Source organism: Aulonocara stuartgranti (genome assembly GCF_965226115.1).
Source record: "Aulonocara stuartgranti genome assembly, chromosome: 3".
Classification (NCBI taxonomy): Eukaryota; Metazoa; Chordata; class Actinopteri; order Cichliformes; family Cichlidae; genus Aulonocara; species Aulonocara stuartgranti.
In genome coordinates, this window is record NC_138941.1 from 67810749 (window position 1) to 67834448 (window position 23700).

A 23700-nucleotide genomic window follows, 5' to 3' on the forward strand; every position below is an offset into this window, starting at 1 on the left:
TAGCCATCCACAAGCTTCTGGCAAGCTTCTATTTGAATCTTTGACCACTCCTCTTGACAGAATTGGTGCAGTTCAGTTAAATTTGATGGCTTTCTGACATGGACTTGTTTCTTCAGCATTATCTTTAATGTTTTTAATGAGGTTTAAGTCAGGACTTTGGGAAGGCCATTCTAAAACCTTTATTCTAGCCTGACTTAGCCATTCCTTTACCACTTTTGATGTGTGTTTGGGGTCACTGTCCTGTTGGAACACCCAACTGTGCCCGAGACCCAACCTTCGTGCTGATGATTTTAGGTTATGTTGAAGAATGTGAAGGTAATCCTCCTTCTTCATTATCCCATTTACTCTCTGTAAAGCACCAGTTCCATTGGCAGCAAAACAGCCCCACAGCATAATACTCCCACCACCATGCTTAATTGTAGGCATGGTGTTCTTGGGGTTAAAGGGCTCACCTTTTCTCCTCCAAACATATTGCTGGACATTGTGGCCAAAAAGCTTGATTTTTGTTTCATCTGACCACAGAACTTTCCTCCAGAATGTCTTATCTTTGTCCACGTGATCAGCAGCAAACTTCAGTCGAGCCTTAAGGTGCCGCTTTTGGAGCGAGGGCTTCTTTCTTGCACGACAGCCTCTCAGTCCATGGAGATGCAAAACACGTTTGACTGTGGACAATGACACCTGTGTTCCAGCAGCTTCTAATTCTTGGCAGATCTGCTTTTTGGTGATTCTTGGTTGACTCTTCACCCTCCTGACCAATTTTCTCTCAGCAGCAGGTGATAGCTTGCGTTTTCTTCCTGATCTTGGCAGTGACGAAACAGTGCCATGAACTTTATACTTACAAACAATTGTTTGCACTGTTGCTCTTAGGACATGCAGCTGCTTTGAAATGGCCCCAAGTGACTTTCCTGACTTGTTCAAGTCAATAATTCACTTTTTCAGATCCATGCTGAGCTCCTTTGACTTTCCTATTGTAGTGTTTGTGGGCGTTTGTATCCAATGAGCCCTATTTAACTGGTCTAAGAGAAGTCACCAGCTGTCATCACTCATAATCACTCACAAGAAGTTAAGAGGCCATGCTATGAAGCTCAGTTCACTGACAACTTTCTAAGTCACCAAAATTGCTAATTCATGTTGCCGTATGTATATTTTTGACCCAGAAAATGTGATCACCTTTTTACTGTTAACCCATAATAAAGTCATTAAAGAACCAAACTTCATGAATGTTTTTTGTGACAACGAAGTATCTGTTCCAATCACTCTATCAGAGAAAAATCAGAGTTTTAGAAATAACGGGACACTCAGTAGAGCCATTATATTATATTCTTTACAAGTGTATGTAAACTTTTGACCACAACTGTATATGGTATCACTCTTGGCTGGAAGCAGTGCTTAAACAATGTAAAAAACACAAACTTTGTCCAAAACCTCTCATGTTTAACTGTTTTCCACTTTTTCTTTGGTCATTTTAGCCTTTTTGGCCAGGGTGAAGGGAGTATCTGCCATCAAAAAAGAAGACAGCCGCATGTAGCTATGATGATGTTTGCTAGTTCACCTTACGTGCATTAATGTAATAACGTGGTTAGCCTACTTAACGTAAATTGCACGCGAACAACATTAAGCTACTCACGCAGAGAAGAAAGGCTGCTGCTGCCGTCATCATTTCTGCTACACTGGCAGGGCTAGGGGCCAGGACTCTACTCTTTGGGTTTTTGGGGATGTTGCTAACTCCAGGTCCGATAACAGGCAACCTAACCGCAGTAGATGTGCACGGTGTGAGGTCTCGCAGCAAGCTATCAAATACGGCGCAATAATATTTGACAACTTTTAACTGATTTTTCTAACTTTAATACACTAAAGTTAAACCTAATTTCTTTTTTATTTTTAGATATACAATTTTTATTCGTTATCAAGAATATCATAAAACATAACAACTAAACAGAAAAAAGAAAAAAAAACCACATCCACACACACACCCGCAATTGCTCAAAGTTAATCAGTGTGTTGTTTTGATACAAATCGCCAATTACCCTTAACCCTTTACAGCCGATCGGAGCGGGCACGCTCTGTTTTGCGTAACTATTTTTAAATCCCGGTAGCTCTGCAACCAAGTAAGCTAGCGCAATAATTTTTTTTGCATATGAAACTGGAGGAGTTGTACTTACATCTTATGCCATCAGCTTGTCCTAGGTCACAGTTTCCTTCCACATATAGCTTTGCAAAAACTGCATAAAAATCACTTGCAGCAACAAAAACATGATATTCCAGAAACACGCTTCGCCGATCCATCAGCTGTTTGTAACACTTCCTACGTCCATCAGCGCGAACTATCACATGACCGCATGACCTGCCCGAAACCGGAAGTGACGTCATTTTGCGGAAATGTAGTTTTTTTACGATCGGGGCCTTATGAGCTTGTGTTTTACTTGTTATGTGTTTTAAAAAGTTATGTTTGACTTTATGACTTTCTGTGTCGTTTCTGGGATGCTTAAGACTCATATTGCACTGCTGGAAATAGTTTATTTTGATGCATATTCTGTTATTTTGCAAATTTGCATTATAATATTTATTTTCGTTTTTCCTGCAGTATATAAAAATTGGTGTATTTCAAAAATAAAACTATGAAGACACTCAAAATAAATTTCCTGTGGTGGGAAACTAGTTTGTGTAACTTTTTTGTATTTACAGTTTTGAGGGATAAGCCTCTTAAATTTCTCTAACTAGAAATATATGTTAAAAAAACAAAAACGATTTTCAATTTTTTTGTAGTTTATTGCACTTTTTTGCAATTTATGTAATTACTATGCACCTAATGCAGATATATTATTAAAGTTTGGGCTATAATGGTTGTATTGATGTATAGCAACTTGAAATGCTCCCAAAAATGGCTCCACAGCATGTAAAAATATAATATAAGCTCTGGCGAACTTGGTTCTATGGTAGGTCTTAAAGGGTTAATCCCTTTTTGTGCCACTTCTCGAACATGCTACAAGACATTCCTGGAACAAAATCTTTGCACTTCATTCTTGACTCCTTTACTGAGAAACAATCTTCTCTACCCAACCTTTTACGCATTTCCCCCCAGACCCTTATTGTATTATAAATGATTGGGTTATTCTTAATCCCCATTTTTAATATTGTTTTTTTTGTCACAGACAGCTAAGCTCCAAAGGGAATAACGTAAAGTGGACCAAGAGTCTAGGTGAGAGTGAGAATTTCGATAAGCATGTAGCCACTCCCATAAGACACGGCTATGACATGCCCAATTATAAAAAATTTAATTTGGTAAGCCTAAGCCTCCCCTATCTATAGGCAGTTGTAGAGTTCCAATCCTTAATCTAGGTTTCTTGCCACGCCAGATAAATTTTGAAAAGGCTTTTTCTATATCACAAGAAACTTTCTGAGTGATCAATAAAGGTAGCATTTGTAAAATGGTAATGGCAAATGGCCTGTATTTATATAGCGCTTTTCTAGTCCCTAAGGACCCCAAAGCGCTTTACATATCCAGTCATCCACCCATTCACACACACATTCACACACTGGTGATGGCAAGCTACATTGTAGCCACAGCCACCCTGGGGCGCACTGACAGAGGCGAGGCTGCCGGACACTGGCGCCACCGGGCCCTCTGACCACCACCAGTAGGCAACGGGTGAAGTGTCTTGCCCAAGGACACAACGACCGAGACGGTCCAAGCCGGGGCTCGAACCGGCAACCTTCCGATTACAAGGCGAACTCCTAACTCTTGAGCCACGATCGCCCCAGTAGGGGATATGATACAATGGGGCAAAAAAGTATTTAGTCATTCACCGATTGTGCAAGTTCCCCCACTTAAAATGATGACAGAGGTCAGTAATTTGCACCAGATGTACACTTCAACTGTGAGAGACAGAATGTGAAAAAATAATCCATGAATTCACATGGTAGGATTTGTAAAGAATTTATTCGTAAATCAGGGTGGCAAATAAGTATTTGGTCAATAACAAAAATACAACTCAATACTTTGTAACATAACCTTTGTTGGCAATAACAGAGGTCAAACATTTACTATAGGTCTGTACCAGGTTTGCACACACAGTAGCTGGTATTTTGGCCCATTCCTCCATGCAGATCTTCTCGAGAGCAGTGATGTTTTGGGGCTGTCGCCGAGCAACACGGACTTTCAACTCCCGCCACAGATTTTCTATGGGGTTGAGGTCTGGAGACTGGCTAGGCCACTCCAGGACTTTCAAATGCTTCTTACGGAGCCACTCCTTTGTTGCCCGGGCGGTGTGTTTTGGATCATTGTCATGTTGGAAGACCCAGCCTCGTTTCATCTTCAAAGTTCTCACTGATGGAAGGAGGTTTTGGCTCAAAATCTCACGATACATGGCCCCATTCATTCTGTCCTTAACACGGATCAGTCGTCCTGTCCCCTTGGCAGAAAAACAGCCCCATAGCATGATGCTTCCACCTCCATGCTTCACAGTAGGTATGGTGTACTTGGGATGCAACTCAGTATTCTTCGTCCTCCAAACACGACGAGTTGAGTTTATACCAAAAAGTTCTACTTTGGTTTCATCTGACCACATGACATTCTCCCAATCCTCTGCTGTGTCATCCATGTGCTCTCTGGCAAACTTCAGACGGGCCTGGATATGCACTGGCTTCAGCAGCAGAACACGTCTGGCACTGCGGGATTTGATTCCCTGCCGTTGTAGTGTGTTACTGATGGTGACCTTTGTTACTTTGGTCCCAACTCTCTGCAGGTCATTCACCAGGTCCCCCCGTGTGGTTCTGGGATCTTTGCTCACCGTTCTCATGATCATTTTGACCCCACGGGATGAGATCTTGCGTGGAGCCCCAGATCGTGGGAGATTATCAGTGGTCTTGTATGTCTTCCATTTTCTGATGATTGCTCCCACAGTTGATTTTTTTCACACCAAGCTGCTTGCCTATTGTAGATTCACTCTTCCCAGTCTGGTGCAGGTCTACAATACTTTTCCTGGTGTCCTTCGAGAGCTCTTTGGTCTTGGCCATGGCGGAGTTTGGAGTCTGACTGTTTGAGGCTGTGGACAGGTGTCTTTTATACAGATGATGGGTTCAAACAGGTGCCATTCATACAGGTAACGAGTGGGGGACAGAAAAGCGTCTTACAGGAGACGTTACAGGTCTGTGAGAGCCAGAGATTTTCCATGTTTGAGGTGACCAAATACTTATTTTCCACCCTGATTTACGAATAAATTCTTTACAAATCCTACCATGTGAATTCATGGAATTTTTTTTCACATTCTGTCTCTCACAGTTGAAGTGTACCTCTGGTGCAAATTACTGACCTCTGTGCAAGTTCCCCCACTTAAAATGATGACAATCGGTGGCTGACTAAATACTTTTTTGCCCCACTGTAAACGCGGGAGAATACTCATTTTGATTAGGTTCACACGCCCCTAATTTCTAAACCTAATTTCTAGTAAGTGGCCCAGCCCCTCCTATATTTTTATGTATGTGGCCCTTAGTGAAAAAAGTTTGGACACCCCTGAGGTACAGGATCATCAGGAGGTCCTTTGTCCCTCTTTGGAGGAAACTCCCACTGGGTTTAAATCTTGGACTCTCCATCATTTGACCCTTAGAACTGAAGAAGCTTCTCAGATGAGAGGTGAAACGTCTTCAAGCAACTCAAAGAAGTCCAGACGCTTTTCTTTCCAAGCTCCTTAGACTACGATGACCTGGATGACTAAGAACCTTCACAGACAGATATATATATATATATATATATATATATATATATATATATTAGGGGTACAACGATACACAAAATTCACGGTTCGGTTCGGTTCGATACTTTGGTGTCACGGTTCGATATTTTTTCGATACAAAAAAAATGTTCATGCCTTTTTAATTTGTCATTTATTAAAATTATAAATATATATTTTAACTCAAAAGTACAGTTTTTAAATTTAACCCTAACCCTTGTGCGTGTTTTTTATTTTGACAGCGAATGCGCACCTGCGGACCACTTATGTGCAGCCCTGGTTATTTAGCTCGTCATATTGCAGCCACAGAAATAATTTTGTCCATGAAACCATAAAGCTGCACTTTCTTTTTGCCTTATAGTCTCATTTGTCATAACTTCTCCGTTTTGTGGTAAGCTTTTCTTTGGCTGTCACTTCTTCACCCTGACCTGTCTTATTTGGCTCAGCAGAACTAAAATATATATTCTGCTGCTTTTACACACGGACTCACATAAGCTCAGCGATTCTCTGTGCGATCAACCTCTCACATATTTAAGCTTGCTGCGGGAGATTTCACTTGTCATGTTTGCATAGTAAGCTAACAATTAATAAGACGATGTCAGAGGAATTGGTGCACAAATTATCATCACTCACAGATCAGTGCTGTCGCTCTCTATACACAGTTCGCACGATTGCAAAGTGAAAGCAAAAAAACAAGCGCAAATTCAAACGCGATTTCAATATGTCACATATTGACAGTGGCTCACCGATGCCAATGACATAATTACCCAGCTACATTTCTGAAAGAATGCAAAAGCATTGACATATATTTTTCCTTCCTACAATAGCCCGACGGGCAGGGTAGCCCGTCTGAAAACAATCGCTAGCCCCAGGACGTTGGGCTAGCGATTTTGCGAGCCCTGTATCTGATTGAGGAATCACTCATCTTTGGAAAAGAGAGTTTATTACAGAGAAATGTCTCTTTCCAAAATAAAAGCTATACTATCCGCTTCTTCTGGGCTATATTCTCAGCAGCATGTTAAACATATAAGGAGAATCATGTGTTAACAGCTGTCTAAATGACTCGGCTAAAGTTAGTAGCATGCTTGTTGTTTTTGTCTTTGCACTAGGATGATGTCGGCGTAAATGTGCAGTCATATTCGTTGTGTTCCCACTAGTGCTTTCAGGTTAATCTCGTTGAAATGACCTTAACGCCACAACACGGCAAATCTCCGTTAACGAGCTACCACCGATCACCCCGTGCATGGGGCTAGACGGCCAACACGTTAACGAGCTAACTGCGCTAACACACTAGTTCCCACCCATGTAATTGAGCATTGCATGGCACATCCAACATACTGTTTTACTTTAGTCCATGACTCGCTTACCTTCAGGGTCATACGTCACATGAAAACCAAAATAATTCCAAACGCCAGATCTGAATGAGAGTGGTGGAGGTCCATGTTGCTGAGAGCTTAACTTCTATCTTGCTAGCTTGCCCTGCGCTCTTCCTTCTGACTATGCTGTCTGTGTTGAGCGCTCAGTGGATCTGCGCTCGACAGTGCAGCCTAGGCGGAGTAGTCAAACGCAGATTCACTGAGCGCTCAACACAGACAGCATCGTCAGAAGGAAAGTTGATAAAATAAATTACAAATTTTGTATTGTTCGATACATATGCATATCGAACCGAAAGCACTGTATCGATACGAATATCGTTGCACCCCTAATAAATATATATATATATATATATATATATATATATATATATATATATATATATATATATATATATATATATATATATAGCCTAGGCTGCACTGTCGAGCGCAGATCCACTGAGCGCTCAACACAGACAGCATCGTCAGAAGGAAGAGCGCAGGGCAAGCTAGCGAGACAGAAGTTAAGCTCTCCTTACAACATGGACCTCCCCCACTCTCATTCAGATCTGGCGTTTGGAATTATTTTGGTTTTAATGTGACGTATGACCCTGAAGGTAAGCGAGTCATGGACTAAAGTAAAACAGTATGTTGGATGTGCCATGCAATGCTCAATTACATGGGTGGGAACTAGTGTGTTAGCGCAGTTAGCTCGTTAACGTGTTGGCCGTCTAGCCCCATGCACGGGGCGATCGGCGGTAGCTCGTTAACGGAGATTTGCCGTGTTGTGGCGTTAAGGTCATTTCAACGAGATTAACCTGAAAGCACTAGTGGGAACACAACGAATATGACTGCACATTTACGCCGACATCATCCTAGTGCAAAGACAAGTGGAAGCAGACAAAAAAAAGCAAGTATGCTACTAACTTTAGCCGAGTCATTTAGACAGCTGTTTAATATGCTGCTGAGAATATAGCCCAGAAGAAGCGGATAGTATAGCTTTTATTTTGGAAAGAGACATTTCTCTGTAATAAACTCTCTTTTCCAAAGATGAGTGATTCCTCAATCAGATACAGGGCTCGCAATATCGCTAGCCCAACGTCCCGGGGGTAGCGATTTTTTCAGTCGGGGTACCAAAATCTATCTCTGCCCTGCCCGTCGGGCTATTGTAGGAAGGAAAAATATATGTCAATGCTTTTGCATTCTTTCAGAAATGTAGCTGGGTAATTATGTCATTGGCATCGGTGAGCCACTGTCAAAATGTGACATATTGAAATCGCGTTTGAATTTGCGCTTGTTTTTTTGCTTTCACTTTGCAATCGCGCGAACTGTGTATAGAGAGCGACAGCACTGATATGTGAGTGATGATAATTTGCGCACCAATTCCTCTGACATCGTCTTATTAATCGTTAGCTTACTATGCAAACATGACAAGTGAAATCTCCCGCAGCTTAAACATGTGAGAGGTTGATCGCGCAGAGAATCGCTGAGCTTATGTGAGTGCGTGTGTAAAAGCAGCAGGATTTATATTTGACTACGATGACCTGGATGACTGAGAACCTTCACAGACAGATATATATTTTAGTTCTGCTGAGCCAAATAAGACAGGTCAGGGTGAAGAAGTGACAGCCAAAGAAAAGCTTACCACAAAACGGAGAAGTTATGACAAATGAGACTATAAGGCAAAAAGAAAGTGCAGCTTTATGGTTTCATGGACAAAATTATTTCTGTGGCTGCAATATGACGAGCTAAATAACCAGGGCTGCACATAAGTGGTCCGCAGGTGCGCATTCGCTGTCAAAATAAAAAACGCGCACAAGGGTTAGGGTTAAATTTAAAAACTGTACTTTAGAGTTCAAATATATATTTAGAATTTTAATAAATGACAAATTAAAAAGGCATGAACATTTTTTTTGTATCGAAAAAATATCGAACCGTGACACCAAAGTATCGAACCGAACCGAACCGTGAATTTTGTGTATCGTTGCACCCCTAATATATATATATTGTATTTTTTGTGTGTGTCCCAGCTGAGTAACAGGAGTCTGGTGGAGCAGCAGAAGGACAGTTTCATCCATTTGGACTCAGCTCAGCCACTACAGAGGAAACAATGACTTCAACACAAAAGGTGAGAAAAATATCACAATTACACTTTTTGAAGCTGTGTGCACAGCTGTTTATTTATTTATTTCATTTTATTTTACCTTATTTTTATTGAAAAACCTGTTAACATCAGCTTTATCTTTTGCATCCTGGGTTCCTCCATATATACAGAATCTACATTCACAACCAAAAACCACAGAAGTTAGAAGGAAATACAAAGATCATATTTTATAAGCACACATTGAAACAACAATATCATCAGTTGAACTTGCAATTTCTTATGCGTAAAAGATTTTCTCCACTGATAAATATTTCTTCAATAATGTAATTTTCTTTACAACTCTCATTGTGTCACATCATTGTAATGTGATACTGTCACCAGAAGGTGATGGTAACACACCAACAATGTGTTTGTTGACATGTTTGTTTCCACTGACGGAGGGAGTTTCAGTTTGTTCCACGACTGCATTTCACTCACTGCCGCTGTTTGTATCTCTGTCACTGCAGGACCAACATGGAGCGAGAAGTCAGCGCTCTCAGGAGGCCGACAAACCTCACAGAAGAAAAGGAGAGAAAACCTACAGCTGTGACGAGTGTGGAAAGGCTTTTACCCAGTCTGGAAATTTAAAAAAACACCAAGTCATCCACAGTGGAGTTAAACCTTACAGCTGTGATTTGTGTGGAAAGTCTTTTACCCAGTCTGGAAGTTTAAAAACTCACCAACTCATCCACAGTGGAGTTAAAGCGTACAGCTGTGAGTTGTGTGGAAAGTCTTTTACCGAGGCTGGAACTTTAAAAACTCACCAACTCATCCACAGTGGAGTTAAACCTTACAGCTGTGATGAGTGTGGGAAGGATTTTACCAGGTCTGGAGGCTTAAAAAGACACCAACTCATCCACAGTGGAGTTAAGTCATACAGCTGTGACTTGTGTGGAAAGTCTTTTACCTTGGCTCAAAGCCTAAAAACACACCAGCTCATCCACAGTGGAGTTAAGTCATACAGCTGTGACTTGTGTGGAAAGTCTTTTACCCTGGCTCAAAGCCTAAAATCACACAAACTCATCCACAGTGGAGTTAAACCTTACAGCTGTGACTTGTGTGGAAAGTCTTTTACCGAGGCTGGATGCTTAAAAAAACACAAACTCATCCACAGTGGAGTTAAACCTTACAGCTGTGACTTGTGTGGAAAGTCTTTTACCCAGGCTGGAAGCTTAAAAATACACCAACTCATCCACAGTGGAGTTAAAGCACACACCTGTGACTTGTGTGGAAAGTCTTTTACCCGGGCTGGAGAATTAAAAATACACAGACTCATCCACAGTGAATTTAAAGCGTACAACTGTGACTTGTGTGGAAAGTCTTTTACCCACGCTCAAAACTTTAAAGCACACCAACTCATCCACAGTGGAGTTAAACCTTACAGCTGTGACTTGTGTGGAAAGTCTTTTACCCATCGTAAATGCTTAAAATTACACCATATCATCCACAGTGGAGTTAAAGCACACAGCTGTGAGATGTGTGGCAAGACGTTTGCTCAAAATAGCGACTTACAGAAGCATCTAGTTACCCACTCTGGAATTAAGGCGTACAGCTGCGACTTTTGTGGAAAAAGTTTCAGCGACAAACAGTACCGAAATATTCACCTACGGTTTCACACTGGAAATGATGTTTCCCGCTGTGATCAGTGTGGGAAACTGTTTGCAACAGATGCACAGTTACAACAACACATGTTTATCCACACTGAGGAGAGACCTTATAAATGTGACCTGTGTCAGAAGACCTTTAAATCTCCACATCACCTGAAAAAACACCAAAAGACCCACACCAGAAAGTAACTCTACAAGTGCAGTTATTGTGAGGATGTATTTATGTTTTATCTTGTAATTTTAACCTGATTGTTTGGAACAAGTCTGATCAGTAAACTTATGGAGTTATACTGAGTGTTATAATGTAAACAGTAAAATGTAATTGGACGTTGGCAGAGATGCTCTTTGTTTCAGGCGACATTCAGGATAAAAACATTAAAGGAATTCCCTGACTTACACTGTCTTTGTTTAGAATCAGAGCGACACAGATGGATCCAGTTCTCAACCCTGTCGTCACTGTGGTGGTGGGAAAGCTTCTCTGTGACCTTTGTAGAAAAACTTCCAATCATCAACGGGACCTTAAACCACAAACAAAGCCACACTGGAGACAAAATGAACTACTGCAAAGAATGTGTGAGAGGCTTCCACACACCAAGTACATTAAAATACATGACCTCTCCACAGTGGGGTCAAAAAGCACATCTGTGTCCAGTGTGGGTCATCCTTCACCACTGGACATAAGCTCAATGAAAAACCATAAGGGAATCCACACTGTGACAAAAATGTTTGCCCTAGACTGCAGTTTATTGTCACTTTGCAGTTTCCATGTCCACTTCATAAGGTAAAGAAAAAGCATCCTTACATCTTAGTACAGGGGTGACCACCTCCAGGCCTCAAGAGTAGGGATGGTTACCGGTATCCGGTACCACATAAACTGTAGTAACCAGACCAGAAAGCAGCACACATTTTGGTGCTTTTTTTCCCTGAGATGTCATACACTTTGGTTTCTAGCCAATCATTTTACGTTTCCCAGGATAGTAGGCGGGCCCAGGTATGTACGTTCTTTTCCAGCAGAGCTACAGATTAAAAATACCCAAGGCGAAGTGGCTGTACTTCACAGCAAAAGATGCAAACTAAGCAGCCTGCAACAAGTGCTTTAAGGTGATACTGTGCAAAGAAGGTAACACCTCAAAATCTGGTGAAACACCTGGCGACACATAGCGTTTTTTTAAAAGCCAATAAATGCACCGTATTTGATAGCTTGCACATCTACTGTGGGTGTAGTGCATGTTATCGAACCTGGAGTTAGCAACATCCCCCCAAAACCCAAAGAGTAGAGTCCTGGCCCCTAGCCCTGCCAGTGTAGCAGAAATTATGATGGATGATGATGTCAGTGCAGCCTTTCTTCTCTGCGTGAGTAGCTTAATGTTGTTCGTGTGTAATTTACGTTGAGTAGGCTAACCACGTTATTATATTAATGCATGTAAGGTGAACTAGCAAACATCATCGTATTTACATGCGGCTGTCTTCTTTTTTGATGGCAGATACTCCCTTCACCCTGGCCAAAAAGGCCAAAATGACCAAAGAAAAAGTGGAAAACAGTTAAAAAAGAGAGGTTTTTGGACAAAATTTGTGTTTTTTCCATTCTTTAAGCACTGCTTCCAGCCAAGAGTGATACCATATATGCCCTGTAGCTGCAGAAAAGGCTAACATTGTTATCTTTTTACGAACAACAGCTAAACATAAGAGGTTTTGTGGAAAAAGTTTGTGTCCTCTATTTTTTAAGCACCGGTTCGAGCACTGTTTAAGTACCGGCACGGATTCAAATGTACCGGTTTGGCACCAGTATCGGATAAAACCTAAATAATACCCATCTGTGCACAAGAGCCAGTGTCTTTTAGGTTTTAGATAACACCCTTGGTCAATACACCTGGTACAGATGATTAGTTCATTGCCAGGCCTCTAGAGAACTTCTAGAAATGCCGATGGGGTAATTTTTCCCAATTAAGTCAGCTGTGCCGGATCAAGGTCACAAACCTGCAGGAAACCAGCTCTTGGGCCTGGAGCTGGCCATCCCTGTATTTGTGGATACAGTTTCAGCAACAATAGAAAGACATGGATTTGTGATTAACTTGACAATGTCCTGCATGATAACCATATCCTGGAAACACATGTCAAATTCTGCAACTTTTAAATTCACTGTAGATTTCCTCGCCTCTAGTGTTCCCTTTAATGGCAAAAGTATGAGAAACAAGTCTTCAAAAACCTTTTATAGCGCTTATATAATCAGCAGCTCAGAATAACCTGTCGAACCTGAAGCAGTATAATATGTTCAGACTGACAGACGGGGTCATAGGTGCAGTGATGCAAACGTTGCACTGATCTGTTGTCATGAAGAGAGAGTTGAACGTAAAAGTGAAGCCGTCAATTTACTGGTCAAGCAACGTCACTACCCTCATCTGTGGTTTTGGCTAGTGACCAAAGACTGAGGTCATGGATACATGTGGTGGTAATGAGCTTCCTCTGAAGGGTCAAAAATCCAATCAAACTTCCCCCTTTTGAGCTAGCAATTTGGCAACAGGTGGAAGAAAAAACGCCCTTTTAACAGGAAGAATCCTCCATTAGAACCAGGCTCAGGGAGGGGCGGCCATCTGCCGTGACGTGTTGGAGTTAGAGAAGGAAACAGCACAAAGACATGCTGTGGAAGAGAGCCAGAGAATGATTTAATGCAGAGAGGTCTATTAACATATAGTGGGGGGAAAAGGTGACTGAAGAAATGACATGGACACTGTTACGGTCGCTGACCTCTAGTGACTCTCCCTTTGTAGAAGAGGTTTTTTTTTTCTCCTTTTCTTGTGTTGCAGGTCTGCCTCATGAGCCGCAGCTGAGGTGTGTTCTAGCTCATCAGCCAGAGCATATAGTTTGCCATCCTAAACTGCCACACTCCTGCCACTTCCCCAATTTCTGCCAGAGCTGTGAGCTGTAGTGTTTTGGACAGCGGGCCTTAGTGTGTATGTGTGTGAGAACTTAAAGCCTGTGGAACTTTGGTTTCCTTTCTTTTATTGTAAGCAAAGGTGTGCCCTTATTGTGTTAATTAGTTCATCATTGTGGAAGCAGGTAGGGGTTCTCTGCCATTTTTGTTTCAACTGTTTTCTCCTGTTCTTGGTTAGACAGGGAGCTCAGCCATTGTATTTTGTTTTGGTTAGTGAGTACTTGGTTTGATTTCTAGCTAAAGGGGGTGTTTTGTTTGTTGTTTTGGCCTTGGAGACCCTGAAGAAAAGAACTTCCCTGTGTTTGTTTTTATTGTAGTAGTTTTGGGCAATAAATCTTGTTTAATGACATCTATTAGCAGACATCAACAGCAGATCCAGGATATGTACTGTGTCCACCAAAAAACTGTTTAAACACCATGAAACAGTTTCAACCTATTAACAGCAAAGACCTGGAGGACATCTTAGGTCAACTGAACTCCTCCTCCTGCTGTTTAGATGTCCTGCCAACAAGTTTTTTCAAAAAGGTCTCAAAGACTTTAGAGTCAGACCTGTTACAGATCGTCAACTTTTCTTTATTATCAGGTGTGTTTCCAGAATCACTAAAAACTGCTGTAATCAAACCTATACTGAAAAAGGACAATCTTGACAAGACACAAATGAACAACTACAGGCCGATCTCAAATCTCCCGTTTTTAAGTAAGATCATTGAAAAAGCAGTTTCCCAACAGCTCAGTTACTTCTTAAAACAGAATAATTGCTACGATGCCTTCCAGTCAGGTTTTAGACAGAACCACAGCACTGAAACCGCTCTGACCAAAGTGTTTAATGACATATGTCTGAATACAGACAGTGGAAAAATGTCAGTCCTAGTTTTACTGGACCTCAGTGCAGCATTTGATACAGTTGACCACAACATATTACTCAAACGACTGGAGAACTGGACAGGTCTTTCAGGAACTGTACTAAACTGGTTCAAAACATACGTAGAAAACAGGAAATACTTTGTATCAATAGGTAACTTCACATCTGAGCAGACAAGTATCACATGTGGAGTTCCCCAAGGTTCCATCTTGGGACCCCTTCTGTTTAACATCTACATGCTCCCACTGGCACAGATTATAAACAACAACAAAATAAACTATCACAGCTATGCAGATGACACACAAATATATATCACAATGTCACCAGGAGACCGAGGCCCTGTACAGGCTCTTGGTAAATGCATTGAGGAAATCAATGACTGGTTGTGCCACAATTTTCTCCAGCTAAACAAAAACAAAACTGAGGTAATAGTCTTTGGCGCCAAAGAAAAACGATTACAGGTCACCAGAGAACTTCAATCTATACATCTAAAAACCACAAACCAGGCGAGAAATTTGGGTGTAGTGATGGATGCAGACCTAAACTTAGAAAAACACATTAAGACAATAACAAAGTCAGCTTACTATCACCTCAAGAATATATCAAGGATAAAAGATCTGATGTCTCAACAGGACCTGGAAAAACTAGTCCATTCATTCATCTTTAGTAGGCTTGATTACTGTAACAGCATCTTTACAAGTCTACCTAAAAAATCAGTCAGACAACTACAGCTCATTCAGAACTCTGCTGCTCGAGTCCTCACTAAGACCAAAAAAGTGGACCACATCAGTCCAGCTCTGAGGTCCTTACACTGGCTGCCTGTCCGTCAGAGGATAGACTTTAAAGTTCTGATGCTGGCCTATAAAGCTCTGAATGGTTTAGGACCAAAATACATCAATGACCTCCTGACCCAGTATGAACCATCCAGATCCCTCAGGTCATCTGGATCCGGTCTTTTATCAGTTCCCAGAGTCAGAACCAGACACGGAGAAGCTGCATTCAGCTTTTATGCTCCTTATATCTGGAACAAACTCCCAGAAAGCCTCAGATCAGCTGAAACACTCAGTTTATTTAAATCCAGATTGAAGACTCACCTGTTCTCAGCTGCATTTGAATAAAGCACCATATCCACACTTTAAGCTTAAATTTCAAAACTTACATTTAACTACTGATTTTATCTACTGTTCTGATTTTATCTGTTTTGATTTTATATACTGTTGTTTGTTTGTTTGTTAATTAGTTAGTTAGTTTATTTGCTTGTTTTATTCAATTTTAAATCATGCTTTTTATTTGTTCTTGTTTCTAATGTCTCTGTAAAGCACTTTGAATCACCTTGTTGTTGAATTGTGCTATACAAATAAACTTGCCTTGCCTTGCCTTGCCTATTCTCCAGTAGCTCAGGTGTTCTTTTTCACTTTGCGTTACCCCTCACTCCAGTCAACACTTCGTTTTTAAGTGGGGCGTAACAGACATGTTGAAATCAATTCTCCAACAGAAAGTAATTGATTTAGATTGTGAATATAAGGAGCATAATATAATAGATCCAGAAATAGATTCTGAAAGTAATTTTCTTTCTTCTTTTGTTAAAAATTGTAATTATTTCACACAGGAACAATATGAAAAAAAAAAAAATCAACCTAGACGGGAAGCTCTCATTAATTCACTTTAACAGCAGAAGTATGTATTCTAATTTTGATTTCATTAAGGACTACTTGCAACAATTTTCTCACCCCTTCAGTGTTATAGCCGTCACTGAAACTTGGTTCAATGTCCATAAAGGAATAGATTTCTGTTTGAATGGATATGATTTAAAATACATGAATAGATTAAATAAGGCGGGCGGCAGGGTTGCTACATATGTTCTGTAGAATATTTAGCTGATTTAAAGTTTAGAAATGTGTTAAAATATAATGTAGAACTGTTGTAGAGACACTGACACTGCCCTCACTATAATAAAGGCTGATTGTAGGAGTAGATTGTAGACCTCGCCCTCTGAGTGGAAATTCCCCAGAGGATGTCTTAGGGTGGGGGTCTCAAGATTTGTAACTGTGGTCTGGAAGTGAGAGGGGTTTTATGACCTCTAGGGAGTCACCTACACCCACAGTGTTTTAACGGTCACACACACACATCCACACGCACACTCACTCATGTGCACACACATACACACAGGTATGCGCACACACTCACTCACGAGCACTCACATAGACACAGACACAGAGTTTCCAGCACACCGTAAGGGGTTTTATGATGGGGTCACCTCTATAAAGCTGGCTGTAACTAACAAAGGGGTGAAGATTTTTGCAGAGGGACACCGGCCTCTCTTCCCTTCTAGAAGTGCATGCTTAAATGAAGATAAATGAAGATGAAAATGACTACTGAGTCCGGTGCCATCTCTGGACGCTCGAGGAATGAAAAGAACCGGGGTAAAACTGATTTCTCAACAGTTTTGGTGCCGAAACCCTCGGGATTCGCTCAAGGCCCAGAGATGAATTGGCGGAGCTGAGATCGTGAAAAGAGGCGAACAGAGAGCTAGCTCACATGATTAAAAGGTAAGCACGACCTGTTTATTTTCGAACCGTGCATATTGTTTAAAGCCTAAATTATCTGTTCGCTAAGTTGAACGTATCCCAGTGTAAATTCACTCAGTAGAAAAAAAGGCGGCTAGCGTCCGTCTCAGTGCGTTAAAGCAAGAGACTTTTGTAAGAACTCCAAGTTGATGTTTAGCGCCCCGTAAGAAAATCTCAGTGCGTTAAAGCAGCAGATTTTTGTTACGGATTAATAGAATCGGTGTTTCATCCGTCTTAGTTATTAGAAAAAAGTGGCGGTGATCTGTCCTCGTGCGTTAAAGCAGGAAATTTGTGTTACTATTAGTTAGAAAGCGGGGCCGAAAGGCTTTGTCGCCGGCTAAGGGCCGTGTGCGCTCCGAGTTTGGCAACTCCACCCTTGGTTGGACGCGTCCTTGGGATTTGCCAGGTTGGTAACCTGGGCACTGAGGGCGCCCTAAATAACTAAAGCTAGGTGTTGGATCCTAGTCGTGGTTGATAATGTGCATGAGAGTGGGGGCAAGTTGCTTTGTTAGTGAGAGAACGACTGCTTGGCTCAGCCCACTGACTGCAGTGTGTGTAGATTGCGTGTGTGTGTGAAAGCGCCGTTAGAGTCGGCGTCTCGTCTGAAGTACGGGAGTCAATTGAAGTAACAAAAAGAATTCGTGTCTAAAAGTGTGTGTTTGTGGTGTGCAGAAATCGCGGTAGGAGGCCGTGTTGCGAATTGTTGGAAACTGAAGTCAATTGGGGGGTTTAATTTGGTTTTATATTTTTTAGGGGAAGAGAAACCGCGGTATCGAGTCCGTGGCGCAGTTTGAATAATTTGTGAGGTGCACGAGTGGACGGCATCCGCTTTGTGTGCCGCTTAGGGTGTTGTCCGGAATAAGCAGAGGAAGAAGTGTCTCGCAGAAAGTTTGAATGGGACTGCGAGAAGCATGAAGTGTGTGTGAGCCAGCCTCGAGGGGCGGGGTTCACAGGTGGAACGAACGAAGAGCAAAATGTGCGTGTGTGAGAGAGAAAGAAAAGGTGGGGGCGAGTGACCAGCCCGTGAGTGTGTGTGAATTCCTTGATGACAAAGAGGGAGACAAAGTACATTAGTTGATTTTTTTGTGAAATAATAAATAGTTAAGAAATCGTAGTGATCAAAGAGGAGAAAATGAATTAAAAGTAAATAAAGCAAATTAAAGAGTGGATTAGTGCTAGAGTAATGATAAATAAGTTCAAAATAATTAACAACAACATCAAGAAGATTTTTGTGTTTGCGGTTAAGAATAAATAAAATTTCATTTTTGGGGTTTAAAGTCAGTAGAGAACAAAACAAAATAAGCAGAGATGTGTTGCTTTATGAGTGATGAAAACATATGCAGTCACAGTGAATAATGAAAGTCTCTCAGTCTGTCGTTTACAGGTGGGGAACGGACCTGGATCAATTCTCCACGGGCAGCAGTCGGAAGAAAATTATAGGTTAAGATCATTAGAAGAAATAGAAACACCCAGCCAGAATTTTTTGGCTGAATTGTTTTGCAGTTTCCCGTCCTCATCCTGAACAAGCAAGCTCCAAGGAAGCTCTCCCTGAAGACACAGAGTGCAGTTTCAGAAGCACGAGCATGAACATCAACAGTGGACAGAAGTCCAAGAGACAATACCAGAGTTCTGAGCAGAGAGGTCCAGCAGCGCTGTGGGCAAACGGCATCAGAAAGAGAAGAACCACCATCTAGATTGGATGGATGGAGATGCGTTTCCAGCAAGCTGCAACCTCACTGTGTGTGAAGGACTTTTGAGAAGACTGTCTGAGTTTGACATTTGCCATGTTTGGAGTGAGATGGCAATGAAAGAGACAGTGGGACAAAGAGAGACACGGGACAAAGCTGAAAAAACTGACTGCCATTGGACTGAAAAGTGGGAGAGAAAGGAGCAGAAGAGGACTGAGGCGGCTGTTTTAGTGTGGGGAATCAAATTAGGTTAAGGAATCCGGGGAGACAAGCGACTGCCTGGAAGTGGAGGATTGACACAGTGTCCAGACCACCACAAAAGGGGGAGGAAGACAAGCACTGAGGTATGCAAGTGTACTGTTAGAAAAATGGAAAGGTGACACCACACAGGGGACACCACACATAATATGCACCAGAAAAAAAAAGAGTGAAAAAGAGAGAATTTATATTGTAGATGAAAAAAATTATAGGAAAAAGGTTTTGTGTTGATCAGCCAGGAACAACTACAGTCTCATTTTCTGCTTTTAAGAAAGGACTGTTCACAAGAACAGAGAGAGAGAGAGAGAGAGAGAGAGAGAGAGATGTGTGTTGATTAAGCACTGATAATAATAATGAAAATGTCTTAGTTTGTCACTTTCAGGTGAAAAGCAGACCTGAATCAATTTTCCACATGCAGCGGTTGGAAGAAAGTCATAGTTTAACATCATTGGAAACATGCAGGCCAAGTTTCTGGCTAACTTATTTACAGCACCATGTATTTCTCAACCTCACAAGCGAGCTCTCACTCCTTCCTGAAGACAAGGAATGCAGCTCTAAAGAGCAATAACATGGCAGATAAAGGGACAGCAGCAAAGTCCTGAGCAAAGAGTCCCAGCAAGCAGCAGCAATGTGAACAAACAGCATCAGAGAAGAAGAGCAAACCCATCATCCTGCCTGATTGGATGAATGGCACTGTGTTTCCAACAAGCTGCAACTTCACTGTGCATGTGACAAGAACATTTGAGGAGAACTGAGGAGACTGTTGGAGTTTAACATTTGCCACCTTTGGAGTAAAATGGCAAGAAGAGACAGTGGAACACAGGACAAAGCTGAAGGAGAACTGCCGGCTATTGGACTGTTGAAGTGGGAGAGGACAACAGAGTGAGAAGACTAGGTGAGAACACATGGGAATTATTTAATGTGGGAAATCAAAATTTGGGTTAGCAAACCTGGGGAAAAGAAATCTGACTGCTTAAGTTGGAAAATTGAGAAGGAGTCTGAAACACTGCGAAAATAGAAACATATACAAAATCACATACACAAGCAGAACATGCATTAACCCTACTAACACAAACACAAGAGAGCTCATGAAGATTAGACAACATCTTAAGCATGTGAGTCTGTTTAAAAATCATACACAAAGTGTTACACATTAAAAGAGGGCATTTGTGGAAGGGGTTGACAACACACAGTGTGGTTGCCTATGGTAACCTGCAAGCATTTGAGGTTTAGCTGTGCCTGACTATGACAGAGTTTTTCATTTAGATGTTTCTGAAACAAAATTTGGAGTGAACGGAGTTTGTTTCAGAAAAAAGGGGGAAGGTACATAAAAGGATACATAAAAACAGAAAATGTATTAACCCGACACACACATGTAATGAAGATCAAACACAATTTTAAGTAGGTAATTTTGTTACCATCATCCTGTTTGTTTTAGTGAGTGGGTTGAGAACTGATACATAGACGACTGAATTAGTATTATTTTGGGGAACATGATAGCAGGGGTGAACAGAATCCTGCAGCCAGAGTTTAAATGAGTGAAACTAGCAGATTTTTGTTTTGTTTTTTGTTTTGTTTTGTTACTGAACTATGGGTGTTTTCTCACCTATAAGAGAAAGAATATTCCGTGACAAGTCTTAAGACCGGGCTTCTGTATTTTTTCTTTTTTCTTTTGTTTTTCAGTTTTATTTGTCAATTTTTATTTCTATTTTTTGAACAGTGCACTGATTTTTGTTTGTGAATTTCTTCTCTTTAAGCAGATCTGCACGTCGGGAATTAAAAGTGCTACACGTCGTAAAGAAAATTGTTATAAGTGAGCTTCTCCACATTAAAATGGGCTCTGGAGAAAGCCACTTATTTGGGACAATTAGTCCCTGCCTAAAAAAGATTCAGCGAGGAAATCCGATCTAAAGTTCTTCTTCTTTTTCTTTTGAAATGACGTCATTTTGCTGAAAGTGGAAACTAAATGCGACGATAGGTTCCACTATCAGCAAAGAAAGAAAGAATGGATGAATGAATGAATGGAAATAAAAACAAACTGACTGACTGGTAAAAGCTGACAAGACTTAACCACGACTCAAGGTTAAGCTCCACCTAGACAGGACAAAAGGGTGGATGAATTTATGTGTTTCCTTTTACAGGAGCAGAAAGATGACAGCAACATCTGAGGTTGCGTGATGGTTTCACCTTTTAAATGCCATTTTCTGTGTTTGTGAATCTACCAGGGGTGTGTTATTCATGTTGCTCACAGAAGTTACTGTGAGAAAGTGTGTACACACCTGCGCAGCGCTAATATTTGCATTCTTTTCTACAGCATTACAGTTCTTCATGTGATTTGATGATGTGATTTCCAACAGAACAATTGGTGGATGTTTGTTTCTCTACTACAGGTTATGAGTTGGTGATGCTGTTACACTGTGTTTTTGGGAAAATGTGAAGGCTACTTTGACAATGTGAATAACATGTGAGAAATTTCCTGTGTTGAAAACTAGTGTCACTTCTTTCCACAGCTATGGATGGCTAACTTTATGGTCTTTTTATGGCACCTCTGGAATGTGGATGGCCGACGCCTGCCCACCACATGAGCCATGTGTGTTGCTAATGTTTGTTTTCTTTAAGAGTGCATGTGGAGGATTCAGCAAAAGTGGACAAGTGACATGAGAAAAACAAATAAGGGATGCAGTGTTTATGGAATAGTTGAAGATGGGCTCATTAGCCTGCCACTATTGAACTCAAAGTGATAAAATGGGTGGAGTGAAATTGTTTAAGGAAAGTCACAGATTAATTGTGGAATAAATTGGGAATATTCATGATTTGGGACAAATTATGGTAATAATAGTGATTTCATGATTGGAGAAAACCTGCACATGATACTTGTCTGTTATGCTGAGTACTTTATCACTCTCATGATCTACAGTTGGTTGCAAATGTGAAGTTTGATTTAACAGATTTGTCTTCCAGGTTACAGGCTCCAGGTGGAGCTGGGAGTTAAACAAGCTTAACATGTGACTGCTGATTAATGTTTTTACACAGGGTTACAGGTTGGAGTATGGCTGCTCCAAGTGGGAAACCCTGGAGATTGTTTTAGAGAGAATGTGCAACATTCTTGTGCATGTCTCATTGGGGAGTTGACACATGGCGAAAGCCGTGTGGCGAGAGGAGTGTCATTTTTGAATTTGTAGATGTCGTGAGGTGCCATGATGAGAAGGAGTGGCTGAGAGGATTGTCCACAAGATGGGAGCTGAGGCCAGGAGAGAGGCTTCAGGAGGATCAGAGATCATCTTCAGCACAGCGGACATCACACAGAGAGCTGTGCTACTGAGCTTCCAGGAGATCAAGAGGAGACTTCCCACAGCAAGATTTTAAATAAAATGAAAGATTCAATGTTGACGCTGAGGAAGACGACTAAGGTGTACGACGTGCTCTGCCTTAAATCTTCAGCAGCGTTGGAACATGAGAACTCGAGGGATGGAGAGAGCGTGCCAAGCTCTAAAAGTGACGGTGCAGAGGAAGTCCAGCGATGGAATTGTGTTTCTGTGTGAGGCACAAATACTAGGAGACTGGGAAATAGTTGACACCACTTTTCCCAAGGATGAAGATCACCTAAAGTGTGTCACTTTGCCATGCAGATTTGATGCTCTGCAGAGAAGCCTTCTGTGAGGGAGAGATGTAAATAGACGAGCCTTTTATCTACATTTAAATCATGTCAACTTCTCTAGGCTGGTTGAGGGGGAATTGGAGAAAAATGGTAGTGTTAGGTGTGACTGTTGTTATTGTAACTGTGATTTTTCTTATAAGTGAATTGCCCAGAGACAGACCTGAATCCATTCCAGCGACTGCATCATCACAGGCCATGGTGAAGCGAACCAAACGTAGTGAAACAGGTAAATCAGATGAGTGTTTTGATTATTATGGCGGTGTAGAGTTGGACTACGTTAAAGGGTCCACTACTTCGTACACATTCGATCTTTGTGCTGTCATTAAATGTCCATCCATTCGCTTCCGCTTATCCTTTTCTGGGTCGCGGGGGGCGCTGGAGCCTATCCCAGCTGTCATAGGGCGAGAGGCAGGGTACACCCTGGACGGGTCGCCAGTCTGTCGCAGGGCTAACACACAGGGACAGACAACCATTCACACTCACATTCACTCGCACATTCACACCTAGTGGCAATTTGGATTATCCAATTAACCTATCCCCACAAGCTGCATGTCTTTGGACGGTGGGAGGAAGCCGGAGTACCCGGAGAGAACCCACGCAAACACGGGGAGAACATGCAAACTCCACACAGAAAGACCCCGGCCTGATGGTGGAATTGAACTCAGGACCTTCTTGCTGTGCGGCAACAGTGCTAACCACCGTGCCATGTAAAGGTTTAAATAGTTCATGGCGGGAATATGATGTTTGGGTAGGTTACAATCCAATGGTAGATATAGAGTGTAATAATCAGAAGCTTGGTTACCCCTATCACACTTATTGGAAGGGCCCATATGATTACTGGTCTACCATAGTGGAGTATTCTGGCATGTGGCGCCCCTACAAGGACGCCACGTAGGGGCAA

At 41.6% G+C, this 23700-nt stretch overlaps 1 long non-coding RNA gene across 2 annotated transcripts; it reads left to right on the plus strand.

The window, feature by feature from the left end:
* The first annotated feature begins 1279 nt into the window (after positions 1 to 1279).
* LOC309703405 lies at positions 1280 to 16005 on the plus strand. 2 transcript variants are annotated; one of them, XR_014275890.1, is made up of 3 exons: positions 1280 to 3199; positions 9115 to 9212; positions 9695 to 16005. It is a non-coding gene; the product is annotated as an uncharacterized lncRNA (long non-coding RNA). The 2 variants fall into 2 exon arrangements; XR_014275891.1 differs by lacking the exon at positions 1280 to 3199 and having other exon boundaries at positions 7520 to 9212.
* Positions 16006 to 23700: the final 7695 nt, after the last annotated feature.